This window comes from Hylobates moloch, unplaced genomic scaffold (genome assembly GCF_009828535.3).
Source record: "Hylobates moloch isolate HMO894 unplaced genomic scaffold, HMol_V3 SCAFFOLD_19, whole genome shotgun sequence".
Taxonomy (NCBI): domain Eukaryota; kingdom Metazoa; phylum Chordata; class Mammalia; order Primates; family Hylobatidae; genus Hylobates; species Hylobates moloch.
This window is the reverse complement of record NW_026652294.1, coordinates 8,575,864-8,596,562: the sequence shown is the minus strand read 5'-3', so window position 1 is coordinate 8,596,562 and position 20,699 is coordinate 8,575,864. Positions and strand designations below refer to the sequence as shown.

Genomic DNA, 20,699 nt, shown 5'->3' with positions numbered 1-20,699 from the left:
TTCTCTCCTGCAAAATGGGATAACAAGAGCATTTAACTTTAAGAGCTATTGTAAATCAAATAGTTGTAATATCAAATGGGCAACCGGAAGCCTGGCACATTGTAAGTTCTCAATAAATGAGAACTATTATTATTTTTAACCTATGTTTTCTGACTGCTGACCAGTGTGCTCCCATGAGCCCATAGAGCTCTGTTCTTTAAAAGACAGAAAGAAAAATATATACATATAAAAATGTAAGGCAGGAAAAGGGGTGAAAACAGATGGTTCAAGAAGTAAACTAGATCCCTCTTCTCCCAAAGCTATACAAACACTGTCTATTTTATTTAGCCAGCAAGATGCAAATTTCTCTTTCTCTGGGTAGGCTTGTAATATTAATTATTATATATGACATTTATGCTTTGCCAAGCATGCACTAAGCATGTTACATAAATTACATCATTCAAAATCTCAACCACTCTGTGAGGAAAGTAATATATAACATCAACTTTATTCATTCTGCAGATGAGGAAACTGAGGCCCAGAGATGGGAGATCACGTGCACTGCCATCCTGAGGATAAGTGGCAGAGTCAGTATTTGGACTCAGGTGTCTCTACATCTAGCCTCACTCAAGATGCCACCCTGCTCTGGCAGATCACATAGTCTGGTGAAGAGACATGTTATTAAAAGCTAGCAGTAAGTACCAGGTACATAGTAGGTACTCAGGAAATGTGTTCTCTCCACTCTCCTCCTTAGTGCTCAGTTCCCCATGACTCAATTGAGGAGTTTGGACAGGTCTTCTCTAAGGTCCTATGGATTCAGTAGATGTTGTCAGAAGGGCATCCCAGGTCCCAGTGCCTGCCCTGTCACTGGCTGTCACCCTGAGGCCCCAGCCGTTTTTCTCAGGACCCCTATCTGAGCTTCTTGCCTACCATCAAAGGCTCTAGAATCTGAGAAGAACTACAGGAGCTGATCCCAGCAGTGGGGCCTCTAGCCCATCCTGGTGTTGCCATGACAACAATGCCAGTATCAATCTTCTTCAAGCCCTCTTCCCAGTTCTGCCTCTCCCTGTCTCCTGTCATGTTTGTCTCTGCTGGCTGCCCCAGCAGTAGAATGCAGGGTGAGGGGTCAGGACCAAGAGTGAATGCAGCGATGAGGCATGAGGAATAAGCAGGAAGAGAAGAAGGGTGAGGACTGGGGTGGATCAGGTTCAGTAGGGGGCAAGGAGGGATCCTAGGTCCCCCACTAACCTCAGAAAACCCAATTTCTTCCTCTCTCCCTTTTAATTTCTGAGCACACAATTCACATCAGGCATTGTGCTAAACTTTTTACATCCATTTCACCCATTGAAGTTCAGCTCAAGTATAACCTCCTATGGGAATTTTTCTGTAATTATTGTGCCCTCCTTCGCCTACTAGCGAGGTAATACCTCCCACACTTCTTCATTTCTCCTGCGTCATAATAAGTATCTTAGTCCATCTTGTGTTGTTATAAAGGCTGGGTAATTTATAAAAAAAAGAGTTATTTGGATCACAATTCTGAGAGCTGAGAAGTTCAAGACTGGGCATGTGATGAGGGCCTCAGGCTGCTTCCACTCATGGTGGAAGGCGAAGGGAAGCTGGTGTGTATACAGACCACATGGAGACAGAAAACAAAAGAGGCAGAGGGAGATACCCAGCTTTTTTCAACAAGCAGCCCTTGCAGGAGCTAGTAGAGTAAGAACTCACTCACTCCCAAGGGAAGGTATTGACCTATACATGAGGGATCTTCCCCATGATCCAAACACTTCTCATGAGGCCCACCCTCCAACACTGGGGACTAAATTTCAACATGAGTCTTGAAGGAGACAGTCATCCAAATGATAGCACCATTTTACTTGAACTAACATCTCAATTCTCGTAATGGCCTTATGAGGTAGGCTCTATGGTTATCTAATGTTGACTGTTAGTATCTTCATTTATCAGATGGATAAACCAAGGCTCATGCAGGCTAACCATTTTGCTCACAAGCAAGCGGCTTAGCCACCATTTATTTATTTATTTATTTATTGAGATGGAATCTCACTCTGTCACCCAGGCTGGGGTGCAGTGGCACGATCTTGGCTCACTGCAACCTCTGCCTCCCAGGTTCAAGCAATTCTCCTGCCTCAGCCTCCCAGGTAGCTGGGATTACCATGTCCAGCTAATTTTTGTATTTTTAGTAGAGACGGGATTTCACCATGTTGTCCAGGCTGCTCTAGAACTCCTGACCTCAGGTGATCCAGCCGCCTATGCCTCCCAAAGTGCTGGGATTACAGGCGTGAGCCGCTTAGCCACCATTTAAACCTCACTCTATTTGGCTGCAAAACTCAAATCATTTCACTGCACCAGGAGGACTCAGAGATCCACTTAGCTGAGAGAAACAAAAAATATCAACATGTTCGGCTGTTGATTTGCATCACGAGTTTGAAGAGGAGCTGATGTGGCCAACAACATGGACTGGATGTCAGCAGGGACCAGTCAACTGGATCTGTGGTCTCTGAATGCTCACTTGGTTCCAGCCAACTTCTCAGGAATACATGAGCGTTCCCTGGAGAGAGAAGCAAGTGGGTCAGGGGTGAATACCCTCAGCTCTGAAGCCTGAGAAAATCTCTTCCCAAGGAGTTGGTGCAAGGTACCACGTTTACAGAAAACCTCTCTGAGGGCCTTGAGTGGGCTACAAAAGCCCACCCGCCATGAATCCTCACAGGAGGCTCACTGCTGGTGGATGTGATAGATCATCCCTCCCACACCCGTAATATAGACTGGAAAACTTCTTCCAGAGTAGGAACAAGTCCAAGGCCATTAGAAAGAGGCAGAGCCTGGACTTGAACCCAGGTCTGTCAGGTTCCTAATTTAGGTCTCTTTCTTCTAGTCCCACATTAAAGCAGCCAGGGAACTAAGTCAGGAGGACCAGTGGTTATTCCACCTGTGGCATCAATAAAAAGGGTACCATTGGCCAAGGGCTGTGCTAAACACTTGGCGTAGTACATTAATTCAATTTTCAATACACTACAAAATAGAAATGGTTATTAAACCCATTTATTAGATTAAAGAACTAAGGGCCTATATTACTTTTCTATTGCTGCTGAAACAAATTGGCATATATTAAGTGACTTAAAAGTTTTAGGAGCTTATTATATTACAGTTCTGAGGGTCAGAGGTCTGAAATGGGTCTCACTGGGCTGGAGTGAAGGTGTCAGCAAGGCTGTTCTTCCTCTGGAGAACAGGGGAAAATCAGTTCCCTTGCCTTTTCCAGCTTCTAGAGGCTGCCCTCATTCCTTAGCTCTTGGCCCCCTTCTCCATCTTCAAAGCCAGCATTTTCAGGCTGAGTCCTCCTCAAGCTGCCATCTCCGTGGTTCTCTCTCTCTTCTGCCTCCCTCTTCCACTTTTGAGGACCCTTGTGGCTCCACTGGGCTTATCCATATAATCCAGGATAATCTCCCCCATTTTAAGGTCAACTGCTGTGCAGACTTAATTTCACCTGCAATCTTAATACTCCTTTAACACAAACCCTAACATAGTCACAGGTCCACACAGGGCATCTAGCATGAGCCTCTGATGGTAATGAGTTTTCTGTCCTCCATGGAGTCAATGAAGATGGAGCTCAGGAAGACAGGCATCCAAGCCAGTCCGTGGAGACAGGGTGGGTTGGGGGTTAAAGCCTGACTCTGTTGGGTGTCAGGGAAAAAGCAAACTGTAGGATAAGTGTGTCCAAACCTTCCTCAACTCATCACATCTCTTGACCTCCCCATGCTATATACTTCTTGCTCCCACCACTTGGAAATTTTCCCGGACCCCCAGTACAGCTGGGTATTTTATGCTCTGTGGCTTTTCATATGCTGTTTCAGTCTCCGTGACTTTCCCATTATTTCACACTAGGGAACATTGGTGGTTCAATGGCAGAATTCTCACCACTCATTATTTCAGACTGATTAACTCCATCTTATCTTCCAGGTCTCCTCTGCCATGCAAGTGGGATTTGGCTCCTTTTAGCCCCATTTTTCCCTTCCCTCTCACTTCCAAGGCTGCTGGTTATTAACACAGATATTTTAAGACACATACAGTTCCACTTGGGTTAAGAAATGCTGTCATTACACTAGAAATTTCTGGTGTGATTCTAAAAAAGGGAACTTTCTTTAAACGTAATCTTTTAGCTAGTATCCACTTTAGACTCAGAAAATGTAAGTTACCTACGGGCTGACAAAGACTAGTACAACCTATTCCTGTCTCAAAATGTTTCTAAAATTAGAGTGAACATCGTGTTAACCGCCACAGTTAAAATCAAAATGATGGATTTCTCTTCTGAAATCAATCCTAAAATGCTTCCTCTCCTGGCAGTCAGAAAACTCATTCACCATTCGTACTATTATGATCCTTGTAATCACTTTTCAAAATGGCATTGTGACTACCCTTCACTCCATATGGATTATGGTGGCCTTGGAGAAAAGAAGAGAAATGCTGACCTCACACAGAGTCACTTCCTGTCTCGGCTCTAAGACCTTTAGATGCTTCCTGTAAGGTGTGAGCCAATCAGAGCCGAGCTAGGCTGAAACCTCCCAATTAAAGGAGGACTTTGTTAGCAGAGGGATGATGATAGTTCTGATCAATCAACATAGAAAATGTCTAATGTTTTCAGTCATAGGAATGCCAAAGAGACACATATAACTGGTGGATGCTTCCATTCAGAGCTGTTAAATAATTCTGAGCACTGGAATGCTGCAAAAAATAAAAAATAAATAAATAAATAAATAAATAAAAAATAAGGAATCCCTCTCATTTAACAGCTGAGAAATTTAAAATATTAATCCATTTATAATGCTCTTCCCCCAACCTGATTTTGAGATCAGGGCACCTCCCCTTGATAATGGATACATGACTTTAGGCAAATTGCTTCCTTTGTCTAGGCCTCGAATTCTCCTCCCCAAAAGGGGGAATCATAGGCATTGCTGCCCCGGGACATTGGGACTATTCAAGGAGATAATATAAGTGCAAGACTTGGCATGAGGAAAGCAGCCATGAATGTTTCCTTCTTGGCCAAGGTATTCGTGTCCCACTCCCATCCCCACTGTGCTCAGCCAGCACTTGGCTGTCTAAGGGATAGGAGGAAACACGTCAGAGTGGGCCAGTCACTAGAAGTTAGTGATTGCCCTGGGTTTTGTTTTAATCTGTGCTGCCAACCAGCTGTGTGAGCTTCAGAAAATTGTTTAAAACTCTCTGAACATCATTTTTCCATAAAACGTGCAAAGAAATCCACCTCACCTAGGAGAGCTGTGAGGAGCAAATGATTTAGCATGCCAAAACATCTTGAGGACCAGCACTGTCTCCACCCTGAAGAGGTCATCAGGGACCAAAAGCAATGTCATGATCTGCCTTTCAGAAGAACTTAGAAGAGGACAACTCAAAACACAGCACTCTGAACTTTCTGCAAGAAGTCCTATCTAATGGTGAGGTTTGGGCTGTACACCAAGGTGGGGGAAAGGGAATATTTAAGAGTAGGGCCAGGTGCGGTGGCTTATGCCTGTAATTCCAGCACTTTGTGAGGCCGAGGAGGGTGGATCACAAGGTCAAGAGATCAAAACCATCCTGGCCAACATGGTGAAGCCTCGTCTCTACTAAAAAAATATAGAAATCAGCTAGGTGTGGCGGCACGCGCCTGAAGTCCCAGCTACTTGGGAGACTGGGGCAGGAGAATCACTTGAAACTGGGAGGCAGAGGGTTGCAGTGAGCCGAGATTGCACCACTGCACCCCAGCCTGGCGACAGAGCGAGACTCCATCTCAAAAATAAATAAATAAATACATAAACAAAAAGAGTAGGAATTCAGCACCTCTCTTATCATGTGAGGTCTTTGCCCACAGCCTCTTCTGTATAGTCATTCTGGACCCAACCCCAAGTCAGCTCCAGCCCCTTCTAAAGTTCTTGGATGTCAGCACCATCCACATTGGCAGTGAGGTTGGTCTTAGCCAAATGCTGTATATAGTCAGCTGGGGGCAGGGAACTTAATGTGAAACACCAAAGCTTAATTTCTTAGATTCTTAAGAATCTGCCCCCAGATTCTTAAATTAGCCTGGAGCAGTTGTTCTCAATTGGGGGTGATTTTTGCCCTTCAAGGGACATTGAGCAATGTCTGCAGACATTTTTGGTTGTCGTGTGACTGGGACATGGCTCCTGGCATCTTCAGGATAGAATCCGAGGGTGCTATTCAACATCTACAATGCACACAACAGTTCCACTACCCACTACCTGCCCCAACAAAAATTATCCAGCCCAATACGTCAATAGCGTCAAGGCAGAGAAACCCTAGTTAGGGGTGAGGCTCAGTCATTGGTATGTTTAGAAAGCTCTTCAGGTGATTCTAATGAGAGCCACTGGGTTAATCAAATGCTCAACAATTAGCCTTGGGGAATTAGAGACTTTTAGATGAAGCCTCCATAATCAGCCAGCTGTTATTAAATCATCAATAGCTGTAGCCAAATTAAACCCAGAGTTAAGAGTGCTTCAATCATTGACTTGTCCATTCCTGCAAAGGCAATCAACCATCCAGTTTTTCCAGGACTAAGGGAGTTCCCAGGATGTAGGACTTTCCTGTTTTAAGAATGGAGCAGGTCTGAGAAAACTGGGACAGGTTAGTCACCCTTGCTTCTGCCTCTTGTTTTCCTTCTCCACTCTCCATCTGTCCTTGGTTTATTGTGTTTGTACGATGTGCCATGTCTACGCACACACTTTACCCATATTAGCTCAAGGAATGCTCAGAGCCCGAGAAAGTGGGTATTAAGATCTCCAATTCCCAAGAACCCAGGGCTTCAATTACTTGGCTACAGAGGCTGCTCAGATAGTTAAGTGTTTGAATTAGAACTCAAACCCAGGGCTGCCAACTCCATGGTCCTCACCACTAGATCACACTGCCTATTTCCTTCAGTAACATGATTCACAGCACTCTATGATGGGGTGACTCAGGGATGCTAAACCCCTATGGGCAGGAATGCCACACCCCAGTTCTGCAGAATCTCCCCTGTTTCCATTGATCCCATTCCACTGCCTTTTGAGTTCGGGGCCCAGACAATTACAAAGAAAAGAATGGGGGCTCTGTAGATGACCTTCAGCCAAAACTAACTTACAAAGTCATCTCAGCATACTGCAATGCTGAAAACTCACAAGTAAATGAGAGAGAAATGAAAGGAGGCTGTGTGTGTTGGCTCATGCCTGTAATCCCAGCACTTTGGGAGGCCAAGGTGGGCAGATCACCTGAGGTCAGATGTTCAAGACCAGTCTGGCCAACATGGTGAAACCCCATCTTTACTAAAAATACAAAAATTAGCCAGGCGTGGTGGTGCACCTGTAGTTCCAGCTACTCAGGAGGCTGAGGCAGGAGAATTGCTTGAACCCAGGAGGCAGAGGTTGCAGTGAGCCGAGATCTCGCCACTGCACTCCAGCCTGGGTGACAGAGCGAGACTCCATCTCAAAAAAAGAAAAAAAAGAGCAAACTTACTGCTCCACTCTAGTCTCTCAGCATATCACATCTGTATTCCATAAAGTACAGATGATCATCTCCATGGTACAGAGAAGGGAATCGAGGCCAGAGAGGTGAATGCCAAGGCCATCTTCCCAGTAGGTGGCAAATCTGGTGTTAGAAGGCATGTCTGTTTTCTCCAATGCCCATGCTTTTCGCATTTCATTCCACGCCGTGTGGGGAAGCCTGACTTCTTGTTGATTTAACAGCCCAATGTGGGTAAGCGCCCCTAACAAATCCCAGAAGATTGTCTCGAGGAGGTGTTCATGTAGTGCAAACAGCATTACACGTGTCCTGGGCTTTGTAGCACCATTTCAAATATTGACGAGGCCCATTAAAGAATTCTGAGAGAACAGGCTGCCTTAAGTGGAGCGGGTACTGAGTTCAGAATGCCTGGTGCAGTAATAAACAGCACGGCGCCCTGCCATTCCAGGCAGAGGCTACGTGGAAGTCTGCCTGCACGCCCGTGCACACACACCCCCCACCCTCGGCAGACCTCTACCACCCACCCCTCTCCACGCGTGCCCACTGAGATGTGAACCCCACAGTGCCCTGTGCATTTCTATGAAATGATATTTTATTAAATAAACAAACTGGAGCCGTTCCCATAGATTTATGAACAGTTCCTCAAGTCTCACTTGTTCGACCCACTGCGGATTTACGGCCCTGCATTAACCTCGTGAGCGCTCATAACGTTTACTAAGATAATGTTGGCAGGAGGGAGAAGGGATTTTTATAGCCCAGTAATAATTAGGAAATGCAGGGAGGACTGGGGAACCTGTTTATTGGTTATGCCGGGTGCATGGACAACGATGGGATTGTACATTCTGTGCAGGTTTCTCTGGCGGAAATCAATTCCTTCCCTCTAGAGCTGGTTTTACCTCCGTGGCTTGTCTGAAACCTGGTTTCTCCTTCTAGAGAATGTGTTATCAGTGTGGTCAGGCCTCAATCTTAGAAAGAGAAGGGGGGGCAGCTGCCCAGGTGACCTCTGGTGCAAACTTGCCCCAGGTGCACTATTCAGATAGTGGGACCCGAAGTGCACCGTTAGAACCTGGAGGGAGGTGACATCCCCTGGAAACAGGTCAGTTCCCGGGGGTGAAGCATTCCTTCCTCCTCCGAGTGGGAGCAATTGGTTCTTCAGCCTCTTTCTTGACAACGGGTTTGCTCGGGGAAAAGAGAGAAAGCATTGTGGCACTGACGTTTAAGAGGAGTTGAAGAAAAGGAAGCTTGCAAAATGGTCATAAGATATAAGGGGGGCCAGGCACAGTGGCTCACACCTGTAATCCCAGCACTTTGGGAGCCCAAGGCGGGCAGATCACTTGAACTCAGGAGTTCAAGACTGGCCTGGGCAGCACAGCAAGATCTCGTCTCTACATTATTTTTTTAATTAGACAGGCATGGTGGCATGTGCCTGTGGTCCCAGCTACCGGGGAGGGTGAGGTGGGAGAATCACTTGAGTGCACCACTGCACTCTAGCCTGGGCAACAGAGTGAGCCCCATCTTGAAAAAGAAAAAAGAAACTATGAGGGCCGTTAACAATAATGACATATTAGTAACAAGAACTACAAAAGTCTGGCTGCATATAAGAGCCATGGTGGGTGGGTGTCAGGGGGAGAATTAAAAAGTACAAGTGCCTGGACCTAACCAGTTAAAGCAGACCGTCGGGGGATGTGGAAAGGCATTGCATTTTCACAAACTCCCCAGTAATGCTGATGCACAGAGAGGCTTAGACCAGCGAGTGGTCGCTATAAAGTGCTTTCCTATCTGTACGGCCCCGCTGCTCACAGGGTGGGCTGCAAGCCAGCAACACGGGCCTCACCCGGGAGCTGGTTGGAATGCAGAATCTCAGGCCCTGCCCCAGCCTTACTGAATCACCACCAGTATCCCAACAAGCTCCTCTGGGATTCACCTGAGCGTTCAAACTTGAGAAGCATGGCAATGCGGCATTTGACTCTCAGAACTGCTACCTCTCCCCAGGGTAGGCAGAGGAGCCGCTCCTTCTGCTTTCCCATTTTACAAGGAGAACAAAAAATCAAGGTTCAGGGAGGTTTAGTCACTTGCCCGAGATCACACAGAGCCAGGACCGCCCAGCCGCCACGTCTTCCTCTGCATCTCACGCTCACACAGCCACTGCTGGGGGATATCTGGGCACCGTGGCAGGTGCAAGGGAGGTGCTTGTGGGCCGGAGCTAAAAATGAGAGATGGAAGAGGGGCGCCCTAGGGAAGGGGATCAGTGAGTAGTTGTCAATTAGTCACCCGGCCTTCCGCAGCTGGCAGAGTGGGGCCCTGTCTAGGCTGCCACCCCCTCCTCCCGCCGCCTCTGCCCTCTCTGCCTTCCCCTTCCAGAGCCTCCTTGAGATCTGAAACTCAAACAAGAGGGCATGAATAATGTAGCGCGATTGCTCCTCTCGTCTCTCCTCAATCCTCAGAGGGTGAGCGAGGCTCCTTGTCTGCCTCATTAGTGGCCGTTCAACCATTTGATTTCAGTAACAGTGTGCCTTCCTCAGAATTTTCATACTTATTTGCGTCACCGGAGTCAACACTGAATTTTTGAATCCGCATGAAATTTTAATGGGGTGATCTGCATACAGCATGGTCCCGGCTGGGGCTCCAACGGGCTAGGAGAGGGACAGCCTGATCTGAAGATGGGCTGATCACAGAGATATGGGTGGGAGCCTAGTCCACTCCCAGTTTGGAGCCCAGATTGGGGCACGGGGTGATAGGGAGGTCCCCAAGGGCTGAGAGGGTCCTGCCAGCTAAACTCCCTGTAGCCAAGATTAGTAGCTTCCAATTTCAGGTGAAGGGTTAAGGACTCCACTCTGGAGCCTGTAAGCCCTGAAGTCAGAACCCAGCTTTACCACTTCCTGGCTGTGTGACCTAGGGTAAATTGCTTTCCCACTCTGAGCCTGTTTGCTTATCTGTGAAATGAGGATTATAACAGAGTTGTTGTTGTAGAGCTTAAATGAGCTAATCCGTGTAAATCCCTTAGCCCAGTGTTTGGCACGTGATAAGCAGTTAATGCTTAGTAGATATGATGATGATATCTAATGTTTAATAGATATGACAATGTGGTGATGATGATGATGTTTGCCTCCATCTTTCACCCTACAAACGACTAGAACTATGTAGTTTGCAAAACATATTCACATCTGATTTTTTGTTTTTTTCATCTGTACTTTGGATTTGGTAGCAGACTGATCTCAGTTGATTTCAGCTTTACCTCTTACACACTATAGGAGTTAGAAGAAGTAACTTCATGTCCTCAATCCTCAGTTTTCTCGCCTATGTAATGGGGAGACTACACCCTACCCTGTAGGACTCTTCATCGGGATTCAATAGGAAAACTTCTGTAAAATGCTTCGCCTTGTGCCTCACTTGGGGCAGGCACCATACGCAGGATGATGTTCTTAATTCTAAGCACACGTTTCGTTCACATTTTCCATTTCTGAATTCAGGGTCCATCTGCCATTGTGAAAGCATCTTAAATCCTTGAACTATAATAATATTATTTCCATCCAGGGTATTTATTTATCGAGTGCTTGTTCGTGTTCCAGGCATGTGCTAAAAGCTGCATGAGAGCTATGATAGTTCACGCAATTCTTGCAACAACACAGAAAGTAGGTGTTTTTTCTAAATATGCTTTGAGAATAGGGAAATGGTGCCTCCAAGAGATGGTGGGTCCTCCCTGGGTTCTACAGCTGGTTTGCATTACAGAATTCCTTGTTCTTAGGTGTTGTACTCTGGCAGGTCTCTCCCATCCCCCCCATCCCCCCCATCCCGTGTGAACAGCTAAGGAGAGGAAGGGCCAGAAAGATGGGGCAATTTGCCCAGAGTGGCATGGCCAGTAAGTGGCAGAGCTGGGACTGGACCCCAAGTCCATAGGATCACAAATGTTGGGCTCTTTCTGCTAGAACCCACCATGGCTGGCAGGTGGATGGGCAGCATGATCCTTTTATTATGTGGCTCTGGTATAGTCCAGGACAACCTTGCCTGAGCCTGGAGACCGGCTTTCATTCCCAGGTGTCTTGCAAGTATCTCTGAGCCTCACTTTCTTCTCCTGTAACATGAAGGAGGTGACAATGCCAACCTCTCAGAAGTGTGGTGAGGATTAAACTGAGCAATGCATAGAAATAGGTTCTGCCAGCCTTGGAATTCCCACAAATGTGAGCGATTGTTGAGGACAGAGAAAGGCAGGAGTCCTGGGAGCTGGGATGAGCCGCAGCACAGGACCATGAAGCTGAAAAGAGCCACCAAGGGGTCTCCATCCCTTCCCAGCACTGGCCTTCCTCCTGTGGGATGCTCAGTGTGGAGATTCCTCTATCCCCACCTGACACAGAGATGGGAGTGAAATGAAACACAGCCCCTACCCCACCCCCTGCTGCCCGGGATTTCTCACCCAGTGTAATGAAATGGAAGGAATTTCTGCTGAGAATGGTGATTACTAACCTGCCAAGATGAGTGAGAAAAATCAATTCAGAGAATGCAGGAGAGAAGGGACTCTACTGAATGGGAGAGGTATGGGAGAGAGGAGAGGGTGGGAGGGAGAGAAAGAGAGTGACCTGGGAGAAAAGAGAAAAAGAGGGAAAAAAGAGAGAGAGGGAGAGGGAGAAAGTGAGCCGCACATCTATTCATCGAGGACAAACTTCAGGGAGATTTAGCCTCAATCCCTCTCTCACAGTTTCTTTCTTCAGTGATTAGACAAGGATAGCAGGAAAGTAGTTTGCAGAGGCAAACGCGTGCCATACATCAGAGATTCAGTAGGTCTGGGTTTGGGGTTGCCAACAATTCTGTATTTCTAACCAGCTCCTGGGGATGCCGAGCCACTGATCTGGGAACTTGACTGGGAGTATCAAGGCTAAAGACAGAAACCATCAACTTGCCCACTGGTGAACTGATATCACAAATGTTTCCCAAGTGTGTGCTATGTGTTTTAAACTGGAGAAGCAAACACTTACTAGACACACAGAAGGCTTTGTTGAATGTTACTGGAGAGAAGTCTTAAGTCATTCATTGTTTGATTGAGGTGAAATTCACATTACATAAAATTAACAACTTTAAAGTATCCAATTCAATAGCATTAGTTCACTCACAGTGTTGTGCAACCATAGCTCTGTCTAGTTCCAAAACATTGTCATTACCTCCAAAGAACACCTCATACCGTCAGTAGCCTTTCCCTTTTCTTTTTTTTTTTTTTTGAGACAGAGTCTCGCTCTGTTGCCAGGCTGGAGTGCAGTGGCACGATCTTGGCTCACTGCAAGCTCCGCCTCCTGGGTTCAAGCAATTCTCCTGCCTCAGCCTCCTGAGTAGCTGGGACTACAGGCACACACAACCATGCCCACGCCCAGCTAATTTTTGTATTTTTCAGTAGAGATGGGGTTTCACCATGTTGGCCAGGATGATCCCAATCTCCTGACCTTGTGATCCGCCCGCCTCGGCCTCCCAAAGTGCTGGGATTACAGGAGTGAGCCACTGCGCCTGGCTGCCATTCCCTTTTCACTCTTTCTCCCAGCTCCAGCAACCACTAATCTACTTTCTGTCTCCATGGATTTACCTATTCTAGATATTTCATACAAATAGAATCGTATATAGTATGTGACCTTCTGTGTTGAGCTTCTTTCACTTAGAGTCAGACATGTACCTGCACATGAATGTTCACAGCAGCATTGTTCACAATAGCCAAAAGGTGAAAACAACTCAAATGCCCATTAGCAGATGGATAAGCAAAATGTGGTATACAATGGAGTATCATTCAGCCATAAAGAATGAAGAAGTACCAATCCACGCTGTGGCATGGAATAGCTCTGAAAATGTCACACTAAGTAAATACTTTTTTAAATGCTGTTTCTTGCCCTCATGGCTGTCGCCATGATCCTGACTACCCCAACTCAAGTGTAGTCACCTTTCATTCCAAACAAATGTTAGCTGAGCAGTCACCATGGGCAGGATACTGGACACTCCAGGAATGTAGGTCAGTTGGACCACGACTGCCACCTTGGGTCCTTACTGACTTGCTCTCTGGCCTTAGATGAGTCCCTTCCCCTCTCTAAACCTCAGATTTCTAATCTGTGGAATGGGATTCCAGATTTCTCACCAGGTTGGCACAAGCATTAGGTCAAGATGAGGTCTCTGAGTAAGCCACTGAACTGGACAAGTGTCAGTCACTGCTATGAACTGAATGTGTTCTCCCAAAAATCATATATTGAAATCCTTACCCCCAGCATGATGCTGTTAGCAGGTGGGACCTGTGGGGGTGATTAGGTCATGAGGGTGGAGCCCTCATGAATAGAATTAGTGCCCTCATTAAAGAAACCGCATGGGGCACCCTAGCACCCTTTCCACCATGTGAGGATACAGCAAGAAGTTGGTAGTCTGCGACCTGGAAGAAAACCCCCATCACCCCCACCAGAATCAATTCTGCTGGCCCTGTTGTAGGACTTTCAGCCTCCAGAACTGTGAGAAATAAATTCCTGTTGTTTATGAGCCACCCAGTCCATGCTCCTTTGTTATAAGCAGCCTGAACAGACTGAGACAGTTACTGTCACTGTGAGTTGTACAAGGTGGGAGGGACCTCAGAACCTGCCATCGTCCTCAGAGTTTGGGAGTCAGAAACTGAATGTGTGGAAAGAGAATTAGCAGTCCAAGGGGAGCACTGGCCGGAGTAGGGATCCCAGAGAGTGACTGCTGTTATGTAAAATCCATGTCTGTGGCCCACTAGGCACATCTAATCCAGCTCTGACTCCCTCACAGACTTTGGCTGGACCCTAGAACTCATCCAGCCCAACTTCCTCATGCCACAGGTGAAGAATCAGAGGCTGTGGGGAGAGAAGTGACTTGCCCACAGTCTATCAGATAAATTTCCTTTCATTTGTTACTGACTTCCAGGGAAGATGGAGGATTGAACACACTCCTCTAATATATTTCCTTCCCTAAAAGACAATACTATTATAATAAAGGATTTATTTTAAAGGCATAAACTCATAAGGACAAGGAGAATGGAGGAAAAGATAACAGTTATAAGGTTTGGAAATGGGAAAGTGAGTAGGTGATGGTGGTAATTGACTTAGCAGATCCAACATGGATAAGAAGTGGAGACAGTGAGGGAACAACCCAATTTGCACCCATTCATTATCTCATTCAATTGTCTTTCATTTGTCGGTTTCTCTGTTCAGGCCCAGGATGAAGATGAATGGGACTCTCCAGACCATGCCGCCCAGTGGTGCGTGATCTTCTGGTGGCAACAGGGAAGCAAACAAGGCAACATGTGGAGCCCTGTAATGCAGACATACAGTTGGCCCTCCATATTCTTGGATTCTGCATTTGTGGATTCAACCAACAACACATTGAAAATAATCAGGGGAAAAAAAGGATGGTTGCAGGCCAGGCGCAGTAGATCATGCCTGTAATCCCAGCACTTTGGGAGGCTGGATGGGGAAGATCACTTGAGGCCAGGAGTTGGAGACCAGCCTGGCCTAACATAGTGAGACACCACCTCTGTTAAAAAAAAAATGTTTTTTTAAACTATACTTGAGAGCTTATTGGAAGAGTCAAAAAGCAATTCACCTGAATCTTGTAAGGCAACACAATCTACAGGCCCTTAGGTTTCTGTTTCTCTGTTATATTTAAGGATTCTCACTCACTTACCCACTCAATGTAACATAAGAAGATGTAACATAATAAGTATTTTCAGCCAGGCACAGTGGCGCACACCTATAATCCCAGCACTTTGGGAGGTCGAAGCAGGAGAATTGCTTGAGCTCAGGAATTTGAGATCAGCCTAGGCAACAAAGCAAGATCCTGCCTCCAAAAAATCAAAAAATAAGCTAGGTGTGGTGGTGCATGCCTACAGTTCTAGCAACTCAGGAGGCTGAATGGGAGAACCCCTTGAGCCCAGGAGGTGGAGGATGTAGTGAGCTATAACGGAGCCACTGAACCCCAGCCTGAGTGACAGAGTCAGACGCTGTCTCAAAAAAAAAAAAAAAAAAGAATGGTTGTACTGAACATGTACAGACTTCTTTTCTTGTCATTATTCCCTAAACAATAGAGTATAACAAGTATTTACATAGCATTTACATTATATTAGGTATTATAAGTAATCTAGAAATGATTTAAAGCATACAGGTGGATTGTGTGGGTTATATGCAAATACTATGTCGTTTTGTATTAGTGACTTGAGGATTCGTGGATTTTGGTATCCTGGAACCAATCCTTCATGGGTACCCAGGGATGACTGTGTATAAGGTACCAACAGGAAACACCAAACTCTCATTGGAGGGATAAAAGGTAAAGGGTGCAAGGACAGAGGATTTTGAGTTTGAGTTGGTTACTGAAGAAGGGCCAAGAAAGAGGAGGGAGCACTCCCAGGAACAGGAGGAGCTCGTGGGAAGGCAAGGAGCAAAGATATGAAACTTTCAGAGCATTCCAAGTCCCTTAGAGACACCCTCAGGTGCAGATCTTGCAGGACCCTGTAAGTCAGAACATAGGGGTACTAGGAAGCCATTGAAAGGTTTTGAGTAGTTAAGTGACAAGGTCCGGAAAGATCACTCTGACGGGGGTTGAACAGAGGGGTCTTTAGAATTCCCACTTAGGTCTCCTGCCCTTTCTCCATCCCTTCTTCCACAAGCTTTAACTGAGCGCCTACAGTGTGCATAGCCCCATACTAGGGACCTGAGACCAGGAGCCAGGTATCCGCACACAAGTGCATGGCGTGATCAGCTGTGAGCAGCAGTAATTGGACCCCGTCTGCATCTGCTGTCTCCTGTTGCTTGGAAAACACTTCCCACTGAGCTTCAAATGTGCACCTGCTGGCCCTCACACTCACATAAAAGTCTCTGAAAAAAAAATTGATTATATTCATTCTCTTAACCTCACCCCAACCCGAACATAAATCGTCTCTGTTTATAACACTTCTGGCATTTTGTGCATTTTGCCGAGTGACATAAAATGACAATAAATTTAGGCCCCACCAGCAGAAAAGTACCTGAAATGCCACATGTCACTAATATTGACAGGTTCTAAAAGTAAAACTTGGAAATGGTTCAGGCGACATAAATTAAAATAAAAATATATACTTTGTCCTTGAGAGAGAATCAGCTAAAATTAAACCTCGGTGTGGGTGGGATGTCCAGGAATATGAGGGAAGGAAACATCAGGGATGTGTGGTTCAGAACAGAGTCACAGAAGGGGAGGCCGAGAAGGACCCAGAGAAAATTCAAGCCAGGACCTTGAAGGAAAAAAGGACTACTCTTAAAGCTGCACCGTCCAACACTGTAGCCGCTACCTTTATGTGAGCATTTAATATAAATCTAAATACAACAAAAATTCAGCTTTTCAGTTGCGCTAACCACTTTTCAAGTGCTCAGTAGCCACCCGAGTCTACTGAGCACTTGAGTTGGAGGGCAGATTAGAGATCACAGAAAGTTCTATTGGACAGCTCTGTCTAGGAGCGGGAGCATCCCTGCCGCCCTGCAGGGTGACTGACACCTGAGTCTCCTCTCTTTCCTCCCAGCCTTCTCTCCTCCACTTCCTCCTCTCTTCCTCTCTCTCCTCTCTTCTCTCTTCCCCTCACTCCTCTTTTCTCTCTCCTTCTCTCTCCCTTCTCTTCTTTCTCCCCTCTCTTCCTCTCCCCTCCCCTCTCACTTTCTTTTTCTCCTCTTTCTTCTCTCCCCTCCCTTCTCTCTCTCTTTTCCCTTCTGCTCGTCTTTCTTTGTTTTTTAAGTTTTACTCTAAGTTCAGTGGTACATGTGCAGTTTTACTATAGAGGTACATCTCTGTAATGGGGATTTGTTGTACAGATTATTTTATCACCCAGGTATGAAGCCCACGACCCATTAGTTATTTTTCCTGATCCTCTCCCTCCTCCCATCCTCAACCCTCCGATAAGCTCCAGTGCGTGTTGTTCCCCTCTATGTGTCTATGTATTTTTGTCATTTAGCTCCCACTTATAAATGAGAATATGCAGTATTTAGTTTTCCATTCCGGTGTTAGTTTGCCAAGGATAATGGTCTCCAGCTCCATCCATGTTCGTGCAAAGGACATGATCTTTTCTTTTTCTCTCTTTCTTCTCCTTTCTTTCTTTTTCCTCTCTCTTCTCTCTTTCCCTTTTCTCTCTCCTCTCTTTCTCCTTCTTCTCTCTCCTCTTTTCTCTCCCTTTCTTCTCCCGTCTTTCTCCTCTCTTCTTTCCGTTTTTCTCTCTTTCTAAATGACTGCTTGCCTCCTCCCAACTGTCTTTCTCTTTGCCTCTTTCTCTCTTCTATTTCCCTTCTATTCTATATGCTTTTCTAAAACACAAATACATTGAATTCAGAAGGCAGCGCAGGATTTGGAAACCAGGGGTCCAAAGCCCTGCTTGACCATTTTGCAGCTGTGAGGTTTCAGGCAAGTGACTCCAGCAGGCTCGGCATCCTCCACACTGGTAATTACGGGGAGAATAATCCCTACTGTGCTTGGCCATTGAATTACATCACCTGTTCAGTGGCACGCAGTAGGTGCTCAGTGGATGCAACTTTCTTCTTTCTTCTCCTCGATCACAAAGCTTCAGAGGCTCACAAAAATCTACCAGAATTTTTTCAGCCTCTTAAGCTTAGATTGGAGCCTCGCCATATTTTCCGTCTTTCATCTCTGGCTTTAACCCACTCAATCCTTTTTCACGTTCCAAACATTCCATGCACTTTCCGGCCACCAGGCCTTTGCACATGCTGTGTGCCCAGCCTGGGTTGCCTTTTGCCCTTTTGCCTGTCTTAGCCTGCTTCCCTCAGTGGAGAATTCAGCTCAGAGGTCACCACAGCTTCTTCACCCTCTGCAGCTACTAACACAGGACAGGCTGAGGAACCCAATAAGGAAAGAAGGTGTAGACAGAACCCCAGAGAAATCAGAGAGCTGGTCGGGCTCATTTCAGGCAGACTGAAACCTGGTCTCAATCTCTGGCTGAGATGACATATTTCATTCATTCAATCAACAGTTTTGGGCATCTACTGTTTGCATCAGGCAAGTTCCTTTCTGGAGGAGTCACAGCCCAGTGGGGAAAGAGACCTGCCCCAGTGCAGTTACTATACAGCGTGGTAAGTTCTGGAATACAGGTGGGTGAAGGTTCCCTGGTCGCACAAAAGGGGGCTAGCAGTCCACTTGAGGAAGTTATGGGGACTTCAGAAAATGCCCCAAGAGCAGAGTATTTGGTGCAACAGGAGGTGAGGTTGCCATAAAGAAACTAGCTTTTGTGGTAGGGACATTCCAGGACAGATGACAAGACAGGAGCGGAGGAGGCTTGTGAGAGCCAAAGGAGTCCAGGGACACGAGCTTTTCAGTGGGACTGAGCTTAGCTAGGAAGAGGGGACTAGAAGGAAGCCAGGTCAGGAGGGTGAAAGGGGCAAGACCACCACGAGGAGTCACATAGGTTGGCTAGGGAGCCGGGACTTGACCCTGAGTGCAGCCAGGAGTCCCAGAAAGGGTTAAAGCAAGGGAGACCCGTGACCATAGAGGCAGTTTAGAAATCTGTCTGCTCTGGGCCGACCCTATGGTGGGGGCAGTGTGGGGTCCGGCCCAGAATGGAGGTGGGGGCCGAGATAGGCAGGGGTGGCCCTGGTGCAGACAGAGGAGGGGAGAGGTGGAGAGAGTGGCGAAGAAGGAGCAGGTCCCATCTCGGGCCTCGCCCTTCCCCCTTTGGCGGCGGCTGCCTCGGGCGTCTAACCACCTCCCCCTCCCCAGCCCTTTCCCTCCCCACCCCCTCCCTGCCTTCTGGCTGCACAATTTGTGAAGAACATTATGTAAATGGGCTTTATGCAAATCCAGCCTCTCCCCCTGCTCACTCGCTGGACTCCTGAACCCTAATTAACTTGCCAAAGCCTAATGTTGCCGTCCCCTTTACACCGGCCCAGCCCCCCAGCCCGCTCCCCCTACCAAGAAATCCGTCTTCAGAAGCAAGCGCGGTCTAATCGCTCCCTCATTTCAATGTGCGGGCTGTCGCCCACACCGTTAGCCCGCAGGAGAAGGCGGCCTTTCAGCCCCTGACACTTGTGCTTCTGATATGGCTCCAAAATAAATGCCTCTTTTTCTTCCCCCCACCCCCTCCCGCCTTATTTCTGCTTGCTTCTAGACCCAGAAACAGCCTGCGTAAAGTTGATGCAATTTCTCATTATCTTCACGTCTTTCGTCCGCCACTTAGCATCACCCTCCCCTCCCCGACCTCAAGGTCAGGGATCTAATACCCTTTCCCCTCCATCGCTCTCAAAATAGCCGCTCAGGAAAGGAGCAAGAGCCAGCGCGGTGGCTCTTGCCTGCAATCCCAGCACTTTGTGAGGCCGAGGGAGGCAGATCACCTGAGGTCAGGAGTTCAGACCAGCCTGGCCAACAAGGTGCAACCCTATCTTTATTAAAACAAACAGGAGGCTAAGGCAGGAGAATTGCTGGAACCGGGGAGAAGGAGTTTGTGGTGAGCCGAGATCATGCCCACTGCACTCCAGCCTAGGTGGAAAAGGAAAGAAAGAAGGAAAGAAAGAAAGGGAGGGAGGGAGGGAGGGAGAGAGAGAGACAGAGAAAAGAAAGAAAGAAAGAAAGAAGAAAGAAAGAAAGAAAGAAAGAAAGAAAGAAAGAAAGAAAGAAAGAAAGAAAGGAAGAAAGAAAGAGGGAGGGAGGGAAAGGAGGGAGGGAGGGAGAGAAAGGAGGGACGGAGAGAGAGGAGAAAGACAGGAAGGAAAGAGAGAGAAAGACAGGAAGGAGAGGGAGAGAGGAAGGAAGGAAGGAAAGAAGGAAAGAAGGAAGGAAGGAAGGAAGGGAGGGAGGGAGGGAGGGAGGGAGGGAAGGAGCAGGGAGGGAGGGAGGGATTGATGTTTTTTGAAATCAGAACAGCAAGGATGTATTCAGCTGCTGCTCCCTGCAAGGCACTGTTGGTGTGCCTACCACCTAAATGAAGGTATGTCATTGACCTAGAAAAGACTCTGGGAGCATCTCTTCCAGCCTGCTTGTTTTTTTTTAAAGACAGGGTCTTGCTCTGTCACCCAGGCTAGGGTGCAGTGGTATAATCACAGTTCACAGCAGCCTTGAATTCCTGGGCTCGAACAATCCTCCAGCCTCAGCCTCCTGAGTACTATAGGTTCACACATGCCACCATGCCCAGCTAATATTTTTAAAATATTTTTTGCAGAGAGCTTTGTTTCTCAGGCTGGTATCAAATTCCTGGCTTCAGATAATCCTCCTGTTTT

General features: G+C 46.9%; 1 long non-coding RNA gene across 1 annotated transcript; it reads right to left on the bottom strand.

Annotated features, from left to right (window-relative positions):
* Positions 1–2,310: 2,310 nt before the first annotated feature.
* LOC116459313 (uncharacterized) lies at positions 2,311–19,538 on the bottom strand. Its single transcript, XR_004245515.1, has 3 exons — positions 19,399–19,538; positions 16,145–16,334; positions 2,311–2,545 (listed from the first exon to the last, which is right to left on the bottom strand). It is a non-coding gene; the product is annotated as an uncharacterized LOC116459313 (long non-coding RNA).
* Between the last annotated feature and the right edge of the window lie 1,161 nt (positions 19,539–20,699).